General features: G+C 36.1%; 1 long non-coding RNA gene across 1 annotated transcript in view; it reads left to right on the top strand.

Annotated features, from left to right (window-relative positions):
- LOC129947918 (uncharacterized) overlaps positions 1–20,389 on the top strand; it is a 94,019-nt gene that overhangs the window by 31,485 nt on the left and 42,145 nt on the right. The window contains exon 2 of the long non-coding RNA XR_008781786.1: positions 15,140–15,173. This is a non-coding gene — a long non-coding RNA (uncharacterized LOC129947918). The remainder of the gene's footprint in view (positions 1–15,139; positions 15,174–20,389) is intronic.

Below are 20,389 nucleotides of genomic sequence, written 5' to 3'. Positions count from 1 at the left end.
CCAAATATTTAGCTTGATCGAAAAAGCTTAGTGGTATTCCTTTAATCTTGGGTGGGCTAATCTAATCACTCTCAGCGAGTGAAGTGCTGATTCTACTGATTTTCTCTTAGACTTAGCATGTTGAGCTGTGGAAATGAGACATGGTTTTAAGTTATGTCTCATGTAAATTTCAATCAATCTTTTCAAGGTTTTAAGAAGTAAGGATGATAGGCTGATTGGTAGTTGATCTTTGGGGTTTACGTGTGAGGGTTTCCCTGCTTTAGGAATGAAGACTACTTTTGCCATTCTCAAGGCTTTGGGAATATATCTCAATCATCAACAGCTTGTCAGAATGATTTCCAATGGTGGAATAATCATGTCTGAGCATTTTTGTAGTTCGGCCGGAATGATTTCATCTGGTCCTGGAGATTTATATGGATCAAAGATGCCTATGGCCCATTGTAGTTTTTCCCGGGATATTAGATCAACTAAATCGCTTGTAGAAGCTTGAGACCCTGATGTTCAATCATTGATTATGTTAGAGCTACCTGGAAAGTGGGTGTCTAATAACAGATTAAGAGATTCTTCATCTGTGATAGTCCACGTGCCTGCTTCTGTCTTTAAAGCACTGGGTATTGTTGGACTTTTTAAGAGAATTTTCCTGAGTCTTGAGGCTTCTGAAGTATTTTCTATTTTACCACAAAAGTTTTTCCAAGAAAACCTCTTACTCTTCCTTAATTGTTTTTTATATTGCTTTAGAGCTTGTTTGTATAAGTCCCAGTGAGAAGGAGATCAAATGTATTTAGATCTGTTGAAGGGTTTGCGACAGCTCTTTCTGAATGATTCTAGTTCCTTACGCCACCAATGAGGTTTCTTTTTACCCTTTAAAATGGTTACAGGGCATGAAGATCTCATTGATTCATTTAAGGCTTCGGTGAGATGATTTACAGAAAGGTCTAGTTCATCTTTAGCAATGTAAAAATTTATATTTTTGTATTGAAAGAAACCAAGTCAAGAAAACAACTTTTGAGAAATTAAAAAAAATCGAATTTTTTGGGACTACTGCTAATTTTTGGGCTTTAAGAAAAACACCTTATCAAATCTGGTAAAAACATTGGTTTCCAAATTTGAACTCAATTAAGGGTTTTGGTGAGGACAGACAGGCAGAGACAATGCCTGACAGAATAGAGGGACTCACATTTTTGACTTCCCTACCATCATAACGTTATGTTTGATTCAAATCTCGAGTTCAAAGTAAAGAAGTTTGTAAAGATTCAATGAGAAGTTTTTTTGTGCCAGAATTAAAGTCCTACCAAAAATTTCAGTAAATTGTCAAAAGGTTTTGAATATCCCTCCTGAAACAACACAATTTTGTCTTCAATTTTTGATTAAAGTTCTTTAAATGAAAATTTGGCTGACAGAAGTTCCATTAATGTTGTACTAATATTATAGAGTTTTGCGAATTTATTAAGCCAATATTTATGTTTCTTTGACATCGTATTGAAACACTTCATTTTTGAAAGCTTCATGAAGAATTCTAAAAAATAATAAAGTGCCCAAATTTTCAATATTTATTAAATTTCAGAAAGACCATCCAAGGATTTTTCAATTTTCCGGCTTAGATTTTCCATAATTTACTTATTTTCTCTTTGTGCCGTTTTAAATTTTACTACATCCGCCCACAACTAAATTGTGTCTTGCATATATATTTCTTAACTTATTCAATTTCTATACGAGAATTTGGGAAGCAGGTTTATGGTATACAGATATTTTTGTTACAAGGTTCAATGCCAGATGACTTATAGCCAACATCATATTCATCTTATGGATGGATAACTTTGTCCTGGAATTAATGAGCTTTGTTTGTATAAGCAAAATCCGAAACAAAAATAAAAAAAGACTGTTGCTGTTCTCCATATACTCGTTCAGCCAGCTATACCTTCACACAGTGGGGTATTTCTTTTTTCTCTAAAATATTTAGAAAAAAAAAAATATTTTGACAAATAAATATGCGAAAAAAAACAAAAGATTGAAAATAAATCCTTAAAAAAAACGTAACAGTCTGCCTAGAAACAAGAACAGGGATATGCCAAGTTGATCCTTGGGATATGAGCGTTTTATAAGGAGGAGAAGATATTTTGGGTGTTTGCACGCAGCAGTCAGCATCAGCCTCAGCCTTAGCCTCAGCAGCTCGCAGGCAAGTAGAACAATTTTATGCCTGAATAAAATTTATGACAAATTGCTATTTTTTTAAAAAAGATTTTTGCTACTTTTTGTTTATGTGTTTTCTTTTGGTGTAGCCTTAGATTTATTTTAAAAACACATTTTAGAAAATATTTGTGTGCTTTTTTTCCAAGCTGATGATTTAAAAAAAAATAAGTAAGAATAAGAGAAATATGATTGAATTGTTGTTATGCTCTACTTGTTGCAGGGTTATGGTTGGTATATTCTTTTGTAGATAAATCAGTTTGCCCCTTGGGAAATGATTTTACAAACGGGTAGATACCTAGACCTGCAACAACAATACCTTTTGTGTCTTTGGACTTATGGTATGTTATATTGAAAATGAGTGTTTTTTTTGAGTTCTTAGAAAATAGAAAGAAACAAGAAAATTTGAATACTTAATAAAACTTAAAATACTGGTGTTCTTCTTTAATAATACCTACAGTACTTGAGAAGGGAACTTTGAAGTATTTAGTAATCACTTCAAAAAATGTTAATGACTGTTAATGTTTATGTACAAACACACGATATTTGGTAAGTGTGATGAAGTACTCAGTTCTTCATTTTGAAGTAGTGAAGTCCAAGTTAAAGTATTAGCAATGGTTGCAAAATTTTTTGTTGAGCCAACTATCAAAAATTTGGGCTTCAATAAGAGGTTTACAGTCCGGGGCATACCTGGGCCTCAACCAACATGCGTCTCCAGCCAGCTCGGTCCCTAGCTAGCTGTGTCTAGTTTTGCACGACAAGTTGGTTGAGGTCATAACCCAATACACCTGAGTCGCGGTCTTTCTCTACTGCGTTGTCCCTCGGGATTGGATTCGAAGACCTTCCGGGCTGGAGCGTTGATGTCCATTCGCTCTACATGACCTAGCCATCTAACCCGTTGGACTTTAATTCTGCTAACTAGGTCAGTGTAACTGCATAGCCCGTTATTATATCTTCTCCTCCATTCTCCATCTATGCGTACGGGACCAAAAATCACCCGAAGAATTTTTCACTCGAAGCATCGAGAACCGGGATGATGAGTTTCTTATAGATGGTGATTTTTGATGCTCGAGAGAGGACTTTACTTCTTAATTGAATTCTAAACCAAAGAAGCAGCGTTTTGCAAGAGTTATTCTTCGTTTGATTTCAGCGCTGGTGTCGTTGTCTGTGTTAACAGAGGTGCCAAGGTAGACAAAGTCCTTAACTACCTCAAAGTTATAGCTGTCCATGGTTACGTTTTGTCCAAGACGTTGTTGTTCAATGTCCTTTTTTGATGGCAGCATATACTTGGTCTTGCCCTCATTGACCACTAAACCCATCTTCTTCGCTTCTGTCGCAATGCTTAAAAACGCACCACTGACATCACGCTTTGATCTTCCAATTATGTCAATATCATCTGCGTATCCGAGTTATTGGATGGACCTTTGTAAGATTGTGCCTCTAGTGTTGACGGTTGAGTTTTGCACAATTCTTTCCAGAACGATGTTAAAGAAGTCGCATGTCTTAAACCTTTTTGACATCAAATGAATCGGTGAAATCTTTTCCGACCTTGATAAAGCAGCGTGCATTCTCCATCGTCGTTACATAATTTGGAGAACTGATCTTTCCATATTCTCAGCATCGACTGTGGTTCTACTTCGACGTTCCCCTGATCGTCTTTACAGGTTTCGGTTCTTGGCAGCTCTAGTCCTTTTTTGCAGCGCCATTTTGTATGCCTCTTGTTTCGCTGCGTGCGCTTGCCGTCATTCGTCGTTAAACCAGGGGTTCCGCTGTGGTGGCCGTGTGGAACCTAGTACTTCAGAGGCGGCATCTCTGATGGCTGCAAGGCAATGTTGCCACTGGTTTTTAATGCGTAGTGCAGGCAGCATATGACTCCTTAAGAGGTTATTAGAGACTCAATCGCAAAAGGACATGGCAGTCTCTTGCGATTGTAGCCGTCGAACGTCGAATCTTCTCACAGTACTTCCTTGTTTTGGCTTGGAGCGGAATATCCGTAGCCGTACCTTGGCTACAACGAGGTAGTGGTCCGAGTCAATGTTGGCCTCTCGGAATGTTCGGATATCCTGGATACTGGAGAAGTGTCGTGCGTCGATCGCAATGTGGTCATTCTGGTTGACGGTTGATTGATCAGGAGATTTCCATGTCCACTTGTGGATATTGAGATGAGTGAACTCCGTACTAGCTACCAGAACGTCTCGCCCCGCAGAGAAATTGATCAGCCTAAATCCGTTGTCGGAGGTGGTGTCGTGCAAACTGTATCTCCCGATTATGCCACCAAAGATGTCTTCTCTTCCTAGCTTGGCATTAAAATCTCCTAAGACAATTTTAATCTCATAGCCAGGGCACTGCTCATAAGTCTTGTCCGAGAGCTCGAAGAATATGGCTTTGGTGTCTTCATCTTTCTTCTCTGTTGGAACATTCAGGCATATTAGGCTTATGTTGGCGAATTTAGCCTTAATGCGGATTGTCGTGGTGCTCTCGTTTACACTGTTCAAACTCAAGACTTTTTGCTTGAGTCTTGTTACAACAACAAATCTACACCCAATAGACGCTGTCTTTGTTCTCGGTATCAGTCGCCGTAGTATACATCACAGTCTTTTAGTTTGCGTTTGCCCGATCCATCCCATCGCACTTCTTGAATGGCGATAATATCTGCCTTGCAGCAGTTTAGGGCTTTCGCTAATTGTTCGGCTGCACGTGGCCTGTTAAGGGACCTAACATTCCACGTACATATTGGAAGTTCGTTGTCCTTATTTCGTTTGCGTGGGTTCTCAACAGTGAATCCGTCCGTATCCGAGGCTTGTGGTGGTGCTTCGCAACTAAAGTCATTTTTTACGTGGCCAGGATGTCATCCATACGGCACAACCCCCAACTTGGAGGTCATCTCGAGAATTCGTCCTCTGCCGTCTTTATAAGTAGAGGTGCCTTAGTGGAAACACCTCTCACCCCTCTCTCGTTTGCTGCCTCCAACAACTTTCCACTGGGGTTAAAACCCAATCTCCAGTTGAGGTTCTAGGCACCCGATGTTCACCACGGGCATTTGAGAGTAGGAGTTGATAGACAGAGGTGGGTTATGAGAAAAACCTGTGGACGCTTGTGTCCTCTTAAATGCACATGTCTACCATTTCAACATTTTTTAAATTGCTATGGTAAGAAAACCGCCAACGCAACTTTTTTGAATGTCCTTTGTGCATCTTTTCGCATTATTGTCTGTATAACAAAATGTATTTGAAGCCGATATTTCTATTGCTTCTTGAGCTATGGACAGCTAAAAAAGCTTTGCAAAAGTACCGACGCGACGTACGAACGTAAAAAAACTCTTTTATTTTGACTCCGAGACCTTGAAACGTCAAGAAATGCAAAAAAAAATCCTATCGGAAGTTAATGATATTACAATAAGATGTCAACTTTCATTTTAATACGATACGTGCTACGCATTAAAAATGTGATCTTTTTTTCAATTTAATCAAAACACAAATAACACCATAGGTAGATCCACGTTATCAAGGTATTACAAAGTCCAAAAACTTATAAAATAAACTTATTGACATTCAAATAATAAACTTTTTGGCTTGAAAAGCCGTTAATCAATATAACAAAACTGTTGACAACTGGTAAAACAAAAAAGTTTACAATACATACCACAAGTGAAACTTTGTTTGTTATTGTTGCAGATTGACATTGACATAGCGGTACATGAGTTACAAATCAAAGCTCCAAAGACACCAACACTTATGTACCTGCATATGTTCGTCTTCTCTTCTCTCTCTCAACAAAACCACACAACAAACAAACTTTCTTAATGATTTTGATAATTGTTCGTTAAATATAATTTAAGTCGTTTTTGTTGATGTCCTCATAACTCTACACCTTTTTTGTAGATTTGTATGTTTTGTTATTCCTACCTACTCGAATAAAATGTATACGCCATAGATCTTCTCATTTTTAAAACAAATGAAATAAGTGCCTAACACAAAAATACTAAAATTCCACTTCCATGCCAACAAAATGTCAGCTTCATATATCAATGTCGCAAAAAATGGCGACATTGGTCTACAGCTACATATAGTATAGCATCAGTAGCAATATAACAGTACCTACCATCATGCATGTCAGTCTTTCTTTTCATATACCAATAGCAATTGGTATACATTTTGTAGAGATATAACCTACATGCATGTGAAACTACGTTGCGCAGGTATACCTTACAAATAGAGCCTTCTAAAAACTCAGGTAGCTTGTGCTCCCTTATGAAGCGAAAAAAGGAAGTTCACGTTCCATCATTTCAAATAAATAACTTTTCATCTCCTACCACTTTCCCCAATGCCACTGCCACTGCCACCATCGTCATCACCATCACCTTTATCGCAGTTTCGTATTTTTCACCCGGGCGCCAGTTAAGGAAAGGTACACTATTCGAGGGAGTATAGGATTTTGAGTAACTCCCGCACGCTAAACATTTAACATGAGAAAAAATGAAAAAGTGGAACAAATGTTTTGGCAAGATGATCTCCTATAATGTTCAACTTAAGCTTGTGGACCTTTTATGTTTTGCAACATCCGAAAGAAGCTTCACAAAACGGAACATTATATTAATGACGCATTTTCCTTCAAAAAGTTATTCCTGTATCCTGTTCCTGTGATGTGTATGGCGCTTGTTTTTTTTTTTTTTTTTGTTCTTTTAAGGCAGGTAATAGAAGGTTGCGTTGTCTGTTTTATGGGATGGATAGCTTTAACAAAATGTTTATACATATATAGGAGATATCTCTTGCGCTCTCTCACTCTTTTACAATTCCAACAACACGGTGTTACGTTGTTGTTTAACAAAATGATAAATCACACGCATTAGGAAGGAGCAAGGCGACTCAACGTATAAATTGCTTAAAATTGTTGCCCTCTATAACCATTAACACTCTTGTTACTGGAATTGGATTTTCTTTTATAAAATAAGTCCTACAAAAGATATATCTACAAGATACCTGTAGTATAAAACGGGTTGGAATAAAATTGTTTTCATACCATACTGCACCTAAAATGTTTAACGGGCTGTTCGCACCTTGTAATGTGTCTTTAAATGGAAAAACTTCTACCATTTGGTTATGATTTTTTCTTTTTGTTTCGTTTTTCCCAAAGAAAATCAAAAACAACAACAAAAGTGTTGAAAAAAAAAGCTTTAAATGAATAAATTATTTCGTGTGATTTAAAATTTTATGGCACACTTTTCACAGCAGCTGTTCACATTGCTTAAATCTTCTTCTTTCTTCATTTCCATTTCCATATTTTGATTTCCTTCATATTCAACATTCATCAGCAGACAACTTAGGGGCGAAAAAGAAAGGCTTGATGTAGTTTAAGTCCTTACAACCAACCCTTCAAGTGATGATGAGATTTTTTTAAAAGCCACCACACTAAACATATTGGCTCTAATACTACACCCCTTCCGATACCGTCCTCCGTCTGATCCCATCACACCGTGACAGGGTGCACACTGAGAGTGGCACTGTTTTTTTTTTTTTTTTTACTCCGGAAATTGTGGCTTTCATTGTAAAATGGCGTACAACAAAACTCTGTTATCCTGAAATCAAATAACCACCATTCCCTTTTCTTTCAAAAATATAATATGTGGGCGATGATGGTGGGGTGGGTTGGGGGTGGGGGGTGATGGTGGTGGTGTGGAAACGGATAACGTAAAATCAAAAACTTTCAGTTGAGTAGTGAAACATAAAACGGATAAAGTTGAATGAAAATAATATTTCTTTTCAGCAAAATCATTGCGCGCACCAAATCATCAAAAACGTTACAATCATTTCCACAGAACCAAGTGTTTCAACTTAACATCGCACAGCCAGCCAAAGCACTTTGAAATGTTAAATTTCTGGGAGGCAACCTTGGTAAGGGTGGAATTTGGCGGGATGAGATGGAATATTATATTGAATTGAGTTAGGTAGAGGCGGAATGGGAAGAGGTGAAGGCTTTTGGGGGTATATTTGCACGCAAGGTTTAAGGAAATTGTATATTAAAGCCAAAAGTTTATGTAGCCTTTTTTGGTTAATGTCTGATGCCTTTGGCATAATATTCATTTTCTGTTTATGAACTCTGTTAGATATGAATTTTGTATTCATAACCTTAACGTTAACAGGGCTTGGTGTGTGTATATTTGTGTGTGTAAGTTTGTTTGCTTGTGTGTATTATTATTCTTTGAAAGTTTTCTTACCTTCGGGTGTTAAATTTCATTTGAAACCAGAAAGATGAGCAATTACACAGATATTGATTGTTTACACTTCTTCTGATTCAAACATCGTCTTCTTCTTCTTTTTCTTGATTAAGTTTAAATCAAAACTATAATACAGTTTTTTTTTTTAATTTGCTTCGGGATGGAAGAAGTGATTTTACTTGAACTAAATTTACTGTGATTAGATCAATCAGATATTTTCTCTCAGATAAACTCAGGATTGGTACTATTTTAAATATTTGGCTGTTAATTTGGTGAAACAAAATCAAAGATAAAAACATTAAATACTGATTATTTAGTTGCAAGAAATATTAAAAATTGTAATCTTTTTGAACAAAAAATCAAACTTTATAAGAAGACCCACATTTTTGATAACTTTTTAGTGTCTAGATTTTGAAGCTTTATATCAAGTTTGATTAAAAATACCAAAATTCAAGATGTTCAGATTTAACAATAGATCTTTAAAAAAGAGTTTTAGAGAAAATGAAATGTTCAAATGGTAGACATGTGCAAGAGGACACAAGCTTCCACAGGTTTTTCTTAAAACCAAACTCTGTCTATCAACTCCTTCTCTCACCTCCACGTAGCGAACATCGGGTGCCTAGTACCTCAACTGGAGATTGTGTTCCAATCCCAGTGGAAAGTTGTTGGGAGCAGCAAACGAGAGAGCGGGGGAGAGATGTTTCTACTAAAGCACCTCTCCTTATCCAGACGACAGCGGACGAATTCCCGAGACGGTGGCGTCTACAGTTCCAGTAAGGTTGAACTACTTAGTGAACACCTTATAGGGCTTCTTCGACTTATTCGGAGCCCAGGCCTGTAAGGATCGGTTTTATCTGGCTCCCCATACTTAGAGTTATACTTAGGATCTGGCCCTCCAGGTTGGAGGTTGTGCGTGACTTCCTGGCCACGTAAAAGCTTTCATAGTTGCGAAGCACCAACAAGCCTAGGATACGGATTTACTGTTGACAACCAACGAAAACCAATTTAGAACAACGAACTTTTGATGTGCACGTGGAATGTAAGGTCCCTTAACAGAAAATAAGCGGAAGCCCTAGACCGCTATAAAGCAGACATCACCGCCAGCAAAAAAGAGATGAAAAACTACCACGAAAACCAACAGCGCTTATTTGGATGCGGATTCGTCATCGGAGCCAGACTTAGGCAAGAAGTCTTGAGCTATAGGTGCATCAATGAGCGAGTCATGACCATACGCATCAAGGCTAAATTCGGCAACATTAGCCTGATATGCGCGCACGCCCCCACAGAAGAGAAAGACGACAACACCAAAGATATGTTCTTCGAGCTCTTAGACAAAACATATGAGCAGTGCCCTAGCTACGATATTAAAATAGTCCTGGGCGATTTTAATGCCAAGCTAGGAAGGGAAGACATCTTTGGTGGAATAATCGGGAAGAACAGCCTGCACGACAACACTTCCGACAATGGATTCAGGCTCATAGATTTTGCTGCGGGGCGAAACGTAATGGTAGCCAGTACGCATTTTCCACACCTCAACATCCACAAAGGAACTTGGACTTCTCCAGATCAATCTACCGTCAACCAGATTCACCATATTGCGATCCGAGGAGCTAACATCGACTCGGACCACTACCTTGTTGTAGCCAAGGTAGCACTTCGGATTTCCAGACCTAAGCAAAACAGGGAGGTGCTGGGAGAAGATACAACGTCGAACGGCAACAATCGCCAGAGATCGCCAAATCCTTTTCCGACCGAGTTACAAGTAACCTTTCTCGAAGATCTATGCCGCCAACACAATATATCGAAAACCAGTGGCAACATTGCCAAGATGCAATAAGAGAAGTCGCCTCTGATGTTCTGGGTTTCAAACAGCCACCAACAAGGAACCCCTGGTTTGATGAGGAATGTCGGTAGGCAAATGCAGCCAAACAACAGGCCCGCAAAGCGGCCGACGCTGCATAAAAGGACGAGAGCTGCTCGTGAGCTCTATGAGCAGAAGAGGCGAGAGGAACGCCGACTTCTCAGAAGGAAAAAGAGAGGGCATGAGATTCGTGTGGTCGAAGATGTTGAGAGGTATAAAAGGAGGAATGAGGTTCAAAAGTTTTATGAACAGGTGAAACGAAATTCACAGGTTGTATAACGGCGACGAAGAACTGAATTCGGCTGTCAGGCAGGATGATCCATTCAATATAGACGACGAAAGCCAACAATCCTGTCCTCCCGACTTAGACGAAATAAAGAAGATATCTACGTTGAAGTCTAATAAAGCCGCTGGAGCAGATGGCTTGAATGCCGAGCTCTTTAAAGCAGCTGGAGATAAGCTGGTTAGGAGCATGCACTAACTTATCTGTAAGATATGGTCGAAAGAAAGCATGTCCAATGAATGGAACCTCAGTATTGTTTGCCTAATCCTGAAAAAAGGAGACCCTCTAAACTGCACCAACCATAGAGGATTAAGTCTATTTAACATCGCCTATAAATTCTTCTCTGCCGTAATATGTGAACGTCTAAAGCCCATCGTCAACAACCTGATAGATCCTTTTTAGTGTGGTTTTAGAGCAGGAAAGGTCACAGTTGATCAAATATTCATATTACTGCAGATCCTGGAAAAAACCCAAGAACACCAAATCGACACCCACCATCTTTTCATCGATTTCAAGGCCGCATATGACAGCATCTACAGGGACGAGCTGTATAGAGCCATGTCTTGTTTTGGCATCCCTGCCAAACTCGTCCGTTTGTGCAGGATAACTATGGAGAATTCACGCTGCTCCATAAAGGTTGGAAACAACTTAACAGAACCTTTTGATGTCAAAAAAAGCTTTAGACAAGGTGATGCGCTGTCATACGATTTTTTTTAACATCGTGCTTGAAAGAATAGTGCAGAGCTCACACGTCAACACTAGAGGCACTATCTTTCAAAAGTCTGTCCAATTACTGGCATATGCTGATGACATTGACATAATCGGAAGAACTCAGCGTGATGTCAATGGGGCTTTTGTGAGTATTGAGGCAGAGGCGGCAAAAATGGGTTTAACGGTTAATGAGGGCAAAACAAAGTACATGCTGTCGTCTAGAAAGGACATACAACACCGACGTTTTGGTCAACGTCACAATCGACAGACGTAACTTTGAGATAGTCAAGGAATTTGTCTCCGCTGTAAACGCAGAAAACAACACCAGCGCTGAGTTTAAACGCAGAAAAATTCTAGCTAACCTTTGTTTCTTTGGACTAAGAAAGCAATTGAGTGGTAAAGTCCTCTATCGAGGGACCAAAGTGTTGCTATATAAGACCCTTATCATCCCCGTCCTGCTATATGGTGCAGAAGCATGGACCATGACAAAAGCGGATGAAAGCACCTTGGGTCGCTTCAAGAGAAAAGTTATTCGTGTGATCTACGGTCCCGTATGCATCGAAGGGGAGTGGAGGAGAAGATGGAACAACGAACTGTACGGACTGTACAGCGACGTAGACTTGGACAGAAGAGTAAAAGTCCAACGACTAAGATGGCTGGGTCACGTAGAGCGCATGGAAACCAATGCTCCAGCCCGGAAAGTCTTCGAATCAGCACCCACAGGACAGGGCAGTAGAGGAAGACCTCGGATCAGGTGGAGCGCACAAGTGGAAGGTGACCTCAGCCAACCGAGCTAGATGGAGAAGTTTGTTTGGTGAGGCCCTGGTTTCCACAGGACTGTAGCACCACCTTAAGTAAGTAAGTAAGAAAATATTTGTGTTCGTTAACGACTTCGATTCTCTCATTGTGTAATGTCCACCGCTCATGTCCACATACTCTTCCTCCAACTTTCCGAAAAATCATAATCTTCAACTTCTCTAGACATAATCTTCAACTTATATGACTTTTCCATTCTATACAACTTATACATCAAAGCATTTCGGTCTATTTTGTCGAAAGCTGCCTTAAAATCAACGAAAAAAACATATAGTTTCTTGTTTCAGCGATACTACGTATAGCGAAAATGTTGTCTACCGTGGAATATCCTTGTCTAAATCCAGCTTGAAATTCCTTCAATAGCTTGTATGAGTCAATCCACGTTCTAAGTCAACTGTGCAAAACCACAGTAAATATTTTGTATAATGCATTCAAGGAAGAAATTCCTCAATAGATTGCAGGGTCCATTGTAAAACCTTTTTTGTGGATGGGAAAAATTAGAGCTTCCTTAAATTCCTATGGTATCATTCCGTGATCCTGCTTAATAAATATTATGCATCGAAAACGAAGAAGACTCCATGTTTCTATTATTTTTTCCATCACTCTATTTGCTTAGCAATCTTCCACCACTCTCTAGCTGGAGAAACAGAGTCAAGACTAGTAGTAAGGCTAGTCTGTATTTTTTTGGCCTTATATTAGTTTCTTCAACCTATTTCCAGGATTATTTTTCTGAATCTCAATATGAAACCGAGTTTAAATAGAAAAACAGTAAATATAATAATGTTAAGAAAGTCAATTTGTGTCTGGCAAAAGGACACAGAGCATAATAATGATCCAATACTTCAGCACAAACCACACTCTCAAATCCTTATAATAATCTGCCTCAATTATGGACGAGGTGAGGATATGATAAAATAATAAAAGTAATCATTGGATTATCCTACTATGATATCAAATAAATGTATATGCATACATATATGTAGGTAAAAAAAGCTCGAGTGTTATCAAAATCAAGTGCGCAATATGGCATCAAATATTATGAGATGGGTGGGCCTGTGGCATTTTGTTTGACGCACATTCTAAGAATATAAGGGCATTATACAAAAAAGCCGCAGGTGAATGAATTCAGGATAAAAATTGCAGATTTAGCCGACATAAAGGAGATGGGTTAGGTAGGTGTCTCGTTTGCTGGTTCTTGTTTTCGCATAAAAAGATTTTTCAAAGTCATAAAAATGGAAATAAAATAAAATGAGTCAACAACAAGGACGCCATTGTGAAGCCAAGCCTCCGTAGGTTTTGATCTTGACTTATTGTGATTGAAGACGATGATGGATTTTGTTCTGTGGTTGGAATAGGCCCCAAAGAAAAATTTAGTTAATTAGCCAATAATACAATAAGTACTTTATTTTTTCCTTTTCTTAGATTTGAAAGAAAGCTAAATAATGTGCTTAAATGTGGTAAAGGCAACTTCTCAAAATATCACTTTTCAGAACATGCTTAGGAAAATGTTTTCTTCTTTAAAAATGTTTTATACTCATGTAGATTTATATTGTTTCAGTGTTGTTTTCGGAATATTCACTTTGAGCATATGCTTTTTAATGAAGCTTAGTGTTCGTACTAAACAATATTTAATAACGCCATTTAGAAGATAAGACTAAAATAAAACCTTTGAATTCCTTTGCACTTTTGCGGGTTTTTATTTAATCTGAAAATCCGTCCCTGACCTATGTTTTCTGCCCCGTGTTCAATAGATGGGAGCATTTTTATTATTATTATTATTTTTTGTTTTAGTCTCTCCAAGATAAGTGTGAAATGGTTTTATTATTAAAATTACGAACTTGAGACTTTTTTATTGCCCAAACACAAAATTCGGATGAAGAAAAGATTTGCATTCTATATGATTTTGGTTTCCCATCAGCCTCAGGGTTTTGAGATTTAATATTGTTTTTTTTTGTTCAGATTTTGAGACTTAAATTGAAATTTATATTTACTTTGATTTGGCTTGTTAGGTATGCTTATGAATTTAATAAGTTCAAAAGAAAACTATTCATATCGTGCCCTACAAGAAAATATATTCTCAGAGTTTGTTACTTTCAAATTGTTTAAATATCACATAAGAAATCACAATTAATAAAGATAATTCATGTCTGATTTATGTTTATTAATAGAGTTTGAAGTTTGTTTTATAATTGTTATCTTAATCCTTGGATAAAAACAATTAAGTAGTTCATTCAAAAAATATACAAAACTGGCTAATTTTTTACATTTTTTACTTTAACGAAAATGAAAACGAACCTATAACTTTTTTCAAAAGAATATTATTTTGTGATAACTTAAAATGGTGGCAGATTGTGTACGTGCAGGTTTTTAGTTAGTCTTATTTCATCTTCTATATAGACCGAGAACCTACCTAATATACTCTTCTGCAGACAAATAAATTAACACAAAAAACTTTCAAAATCTTGAAAAAGAAAATATACCTGCCTATGGTAAATCAATAGGAACAAAGGCGCGGCAGAAGTATGGAGAAACCGAGGTTGGAAAAACAAGAAATGAAAAAAACTTTCAGACGCACGTAATTCCTTAGGAGACAATATTTAATTGAAATCTGAGAGGATTATGGCTGGAATATGTACCAACGTTGTTCTTTTTCAGTTTTGCTGATGCTGTGTAGACTGACGTGATAAGTAATTTACTTAGACTTTATGATTTGGTTCAGGATTTGATATTTTCGTTTTTAATGAGAATTAACTTAGATATAGAATTTGTGTTTTATGTGGTATGGATTTCGATTAAAAAAATACTTGGTGACTTGAGTTGAATTTTCCTATATTGAATAATTTTTGTTGACTATTTAGAAAACACGGGCAATTTTTTAAATTCACAGTTTCTTACAATTTGTACACGTCTGCATGTATACAAAGTAATAAAGAATCTTAAAAAGTAAAGATATTTAAGTCTTTTAAATGTGAAAATTTTAACGTGTTTTTATATTTTAATACTTATTATTTTTCTTTAAACTTTTACAAATTGTTTTTATACAACATTTTCCTTCTTTTATTTTCAGGTAAGATAAAAAGATAATACAATTGTCAACTTAAGTATGTATTTATATTTATTTAATTATTAAAACTAAATGCAACTTTTTGAACTCAATAGAATAAGCAGTATTTTATTAAGAAACTCTAGAAATTAAATAAAAAAAAATAAATAAGGTGTTGCAAAAGTTCGTTGAGAACTAACGTCTCAAACATTTCTGTGTACGAGTAATGTTTTCAGGGATGTAGAGGCCCAATAAGTTTAAGCCGAATACGAACAGATAAATTGAGAAAGCACTTTTCAATACACGCAGTACAGTTTGAAAAAACTTTTTAACTTCCCATAGGAAGTTATTGTAATGGGTCCGATTTGTCAAATTGAAAATTTTGACATTTCTCGACGTTTCAAGGTCCCTATAGTCGAAATAAAAGATTTTTAGAAAGAAGTCTGTGCGTGCGTGTGTACGTACGTTCGTACGTCCGTACGTCTGTACGTCCGTACGTCCGTACGTTCGCGACGTTTTTTTCGTCGTCCATAGCTCAAGAACCAGAAGAGATATCGACTTCAAATAAATTTTTTTATACAGATAATAAGGCAGAAAGATGCAGAAAAGGCTCTCAAGAAAATTGCGTGGGTGGTTTTTTTACCATAGCAGTTTAAAAAAAAGGTGAACATTTTGGTTAACCCTAAATATCTTACGAACCAAAAACGCTAGAGACATGATTTAAACTTTATATAATAAACTGTAACGTGATCTCAAAGAAGTATATTTTTTGAAAAACATCTATCTAACGGTTTTTTTTTCTAAATCAGAAAAACTGAAAAAAAAAATTTGTCACCTCCTAAATTTAACGACTAACATATGATTTCATATCCAAAACAATTTTTAGCAACGGAGAATAATGTTTTTGAAATCTGATAAACTTTAAGAAAAATCGAATTGACAGTTTTTTTTATAAAAAATAAAAATCTAAAAAAAACATTACTCAAAGTTCGTAAAAATTAAATATCGATTCAAATATCTTTTCAAAAACTTGAAATTTAGGCTTCAAGCTTATTTTAACTTATAAGAAATATTGTTTTCAACATTCAGTAAAATTTTGAGGAAAATCGAATTGACAGTTTTTTTTTTAAAAATATTAACCTAAAAAAAAAATGAATAAAAGTTGGTAAAAATCGATTTTTGACTCAAATATCTTTTCAAAACTTTGAGATATTGGCTTTAATTTACTTTTATCTGTTAAAAAATATTGTTGTCAACATTCAGTAAAATTTTGAACAAAATCGAATTGACAGTTTTTTTTATAAAAAATTAACAAAAGTTGGTAAAAATTGAGTATGGATTCAAATATCTTTTCAAAAACTTGAAAGTTAGACTTCAAACTTATTTTATCTTATAAGAAATATTGTTTTAAGCATTCTGAAAGATGTTTAGAAAAATCGAATTGACAGTTTTTTTTACAAAAAATAAAAACCTTAAAAAAAATTTATAAAAGTTGGTAAAAATTGATTTTCGACTCAAATATCTTTTAAAAAATTGTAAATATTGGCTCTTAACTACTTTTATCTTTCAAAAAATATTGTTAACATTTAGTAAAATTTTGAAAAAAATCGAATTAATAGTTTCTGTACAAAAAATTAAATACCTAAGAAAAAATGTAACAAAAGTTGGTAAAAATTGATTTTCGACTCAAATATCTTTTCAAAACTATAAAATATTAGCTTTAAACTAATTTTTTCTTATATAAGAAAATATTGCTTTCAACATTCGATAGAATTTTGAAGAAAATCGAATTGACGGTTTTTTTTACAAAAAATAAAACTCTAAAAAAAAAACAATACTAAAACTTGGTAAAAATTCACTTTCGACTCAAATAGCTTTTCAAAAATTAAAAATATATTTTTCGATATTCAGTGATTTTTATATAAAAATCCAACAGTCCGTTTTTCATAAAAAATAAAATCTATAAAAAATAGTACGCAAATTTGGTAAAATTGATACTAGTACCTATAGACAAACTTTTAAGCAAGACAAATCGACAGACGGGATGGGAAGTTATCAGTGTGGGTCGCATCCCAGCCTCTTTTTTTTTGTTTAGATGCTACAGGCAGGGATTGAACCTAAAACCAATGGTGTGGCAGCCCTTTGCACTTTTTTAAATTCTTTTGTATTCATTCATTCTTAAAACTATCTTAAAGCAACAATTCATAAAACTAGCCTAATTAACCATAACTTACAACTAACTTACTGGTCCCATACGGACAATCTGAGTAAAACAATAATACTTAATTCTTATACCTTTGGGCCCTGAGATCTATGTTAACGTAATTCATTTTATTTATATTTTATTTATTAGAAAATAAAAAACAACTAATTTCAATATCTTTTTAAATTTTTACTTCAAATAAAACTTAAACTTACTTAAACTACATATTCTACCTATATACCAATTAAAACTAGAACTACCACAGCAGTAATTCTAACTATCAAATATTTTTTATTTTTTTATAATTTGTTGTCCTTTTTAATTTTATTTTCTTATAATTTAGTTTTTTTTTGTATTTTTTACTTAAAACTAAACCCTAAAACTATAAAACAGGTATGTAAGTCGGCCAAGGTCTAAAACCCCATCCCGAGTACCCACTATACAGTGTCGATTGAGCCACCTAAACTGGTTCTCCTGCTTCACCCCATCAGTTCGGTCCCGTTCAGCCACAGCCCTACTGAACCGAAGAAGCTCTGCTCCGCCTCGTGCCATGACCTCCCGATTGTACAAGAGTCGCCTATCCACGGTTCGTCGTCTAACGTGGTAGATTAGCAGAACTGCCAGTCTATTCTGTATCAGACCGCATCTATCTTAAAAGAGGAATGCCTTTGGTGAAGTCACTCAAGCGTGCACTCTCAAAAAACTCGTCGTTCGAATAGAACGCCCTAAAAATTAAATTGTTGGTCGAAGACATAGCTCTTGCAATGTGACCTCGAACGAGTTTTATCACGAAATTGTCAATTCTCTTGATTTCCCATTTGTATAAAGCCTCGTTGAAATATTTATTCACGTAAGCAGATTCGACTGTTCGATATAAGCCGGTACAGCGTCGTAAACACTGCCGCTCGAACACCCGAAACTTCTCCATCTAGGAAGGGGAAACATTGAACCACACAGGACAACCATAAACGATCATCATGTAGCAAATACCTTCACTCTGAGGTCAAGCCGACTGCTGTAAAACAGCCGTTTCGTCAGAGTGAAGGCTCAGTAAGAGCAACATTTATATGAAATATAAATACTGATTTAACCAGAGGTACTTCACTACACTTTTTGGTCGCTAATGGCTGCCCGTGGAGATCAACGATGACCATCTTGCGCCAGTTCTTGCACGTATCCCTCGTGGCCCCAGCCAATGGAGTTCGGAACAGAATTGTCTCCGACTTCTGGACGTTTATTTTCAGTTTCCAGTCGTCGCAATATCGCTTAATCTTGTCGAAATCACGCTGCAAGAGAATTCTAATAACCTCAAAATTTCGGGCTGTTTTGTACGCAATAAGATCGTCGACGTACAAAATTACCTTTGTAAGACTACCTATCAGATCACTGGTTTAAATGCTGAAAAGAATCGGAAAATTCACCGCTCCCTGTTAAAGACTATTTTATGAATAGTATTCATTATTCAGTGCATTATTGAAGAGCGTGCTATAAATGTCAATTGCCTCCACTGGTAAATGTCTAAGTAAAACGTTGGATATACCATTGACACCTACTGACTTTTTTTTTTATTGAGTTGAAGATGAGCTGAAGCTCAATCTTCGTCACTAATAAGAAACTTGGTCCCCTTTGCTCGGCGATTATGGCATTTGCCAAGGAAGCGTCATTGTGTCATATAGCCCTTCGCACCAACCATCACGCTACGGGTTCTACAGAAAGTTAAAATACTTCTAAAAATTTATACGAAACTGATTTTTTAAGATCTATTCGAAACTCGAAATGAGAAACGAACAAAGAGATAATAAAGTCGATATAATTGAATATTATAAGATTATTTCACGCAAATATTGGCCACGGCTAGCCTTAGGCTGCTCCTAAAATGGTTCACCGTCTTAGCCCAACTTTGACATACTCTTTCCAGCACTTCAATCAAACCAAACGTGAAACTAGCTATTCATCAAACTCACCTCTCAATTGGTCCATTGTTACGCATGTTCCTCCGTCATGTGTGGCATGTTCCTCCGTCTTTTGCAATACTCTCCATTCACAATAAAATTGCGTTTCGTCTCATCTCTGAAATAGAATAGAATAGAATGGCTCCGAACATAATTTCGGACAATTTTTCAAGAGCTTCTTCACCACCTACATTATTTCGAAACATTTTAAACGTGCTAGAGGCCCAACAGCTTCTAACGGCACTATATGTTAGCGTGTAGTAAGTGGTAGTTTTATGACCAGGAATGTAAATTCGGTACGATTTTTAGTCAAAATAGCTTCAAAAGCCGGCTTAAAACGTCGAATAACCATAATATGGAAGAAGAGCGGGATGAACTTTCTTAACATTACTCGCATTTTGATACTAAATTTCAATTATTTTCAATCGTTGTTCTCTTATAAGATGCTTTATGGTTATATTATAGACCAAACTGATGATGTTTGATAGTGAAACGAAACGTATGTGAGTTGTCAAAACCAGTGTTACCAAAAATAAAACTACTCATGAGTAAAGTTTTTTTTTTGTTTTTCTGATGTTGACAAATTTTATAAATACAAAATTATAGTTTTAGAAATCGCAGTCAAGTCTTTTTTGAGTTAATTTTTTGAAAGAAGATATCTTCCAGTTTTAAATTTTTGTACTGATAATTTCCAATTGACATAAATCTACGATCTTAAAACTAATGCCTGTATGAAGAAGTGCGTTTACGCCAAGTATCCCATCTTAATTTGTGGTAGTCGTGTCAAAACAAAGGATTAAGCCATTCTACATTTTAAGCATAGCCTTGCAATTTACTGTTGTTAGCGTATTATAGATTCAAGTCTTAACGGCTCACAAAGAAGTGATGCACACAAAATTTCTGCTTGAAAAGATTAGAATAAAACAAATTAAAAACATTAAATAATTAACAAACACTAAAACTATTTTTAATACCTTTAATATGCCAAAGACACAGTGTGAGCATTAGGAAAAGAGGGAAGGTTTGGATAGGAGGTGTCGGTGTACATTGGTTTTAAATTTCTGAACATTGCAATGACAGGGAAAGATAGCGCGTGCCAAGGCGTTCCACATTCGCGTA

This window comes from Eupeodes corollae, chromosome 2, assembly GCF_945859685.1.
Source record: "Eupeodes corollae chromosome 2, idEupCoro1.1, whole genome shotgun sequence".
NCBI classification, from domain to species: domain Eukaryota; kingdom Metazoa; phylum Arthropoda; class Insecta; order Diptera; family Syrphidae; genus Eupeodes; species Eupeodes corollae.
Note: the sequence above shows the minus strand (reverse complement) of the source record. Positions and strands in the feature narration are given on the sequence as shown.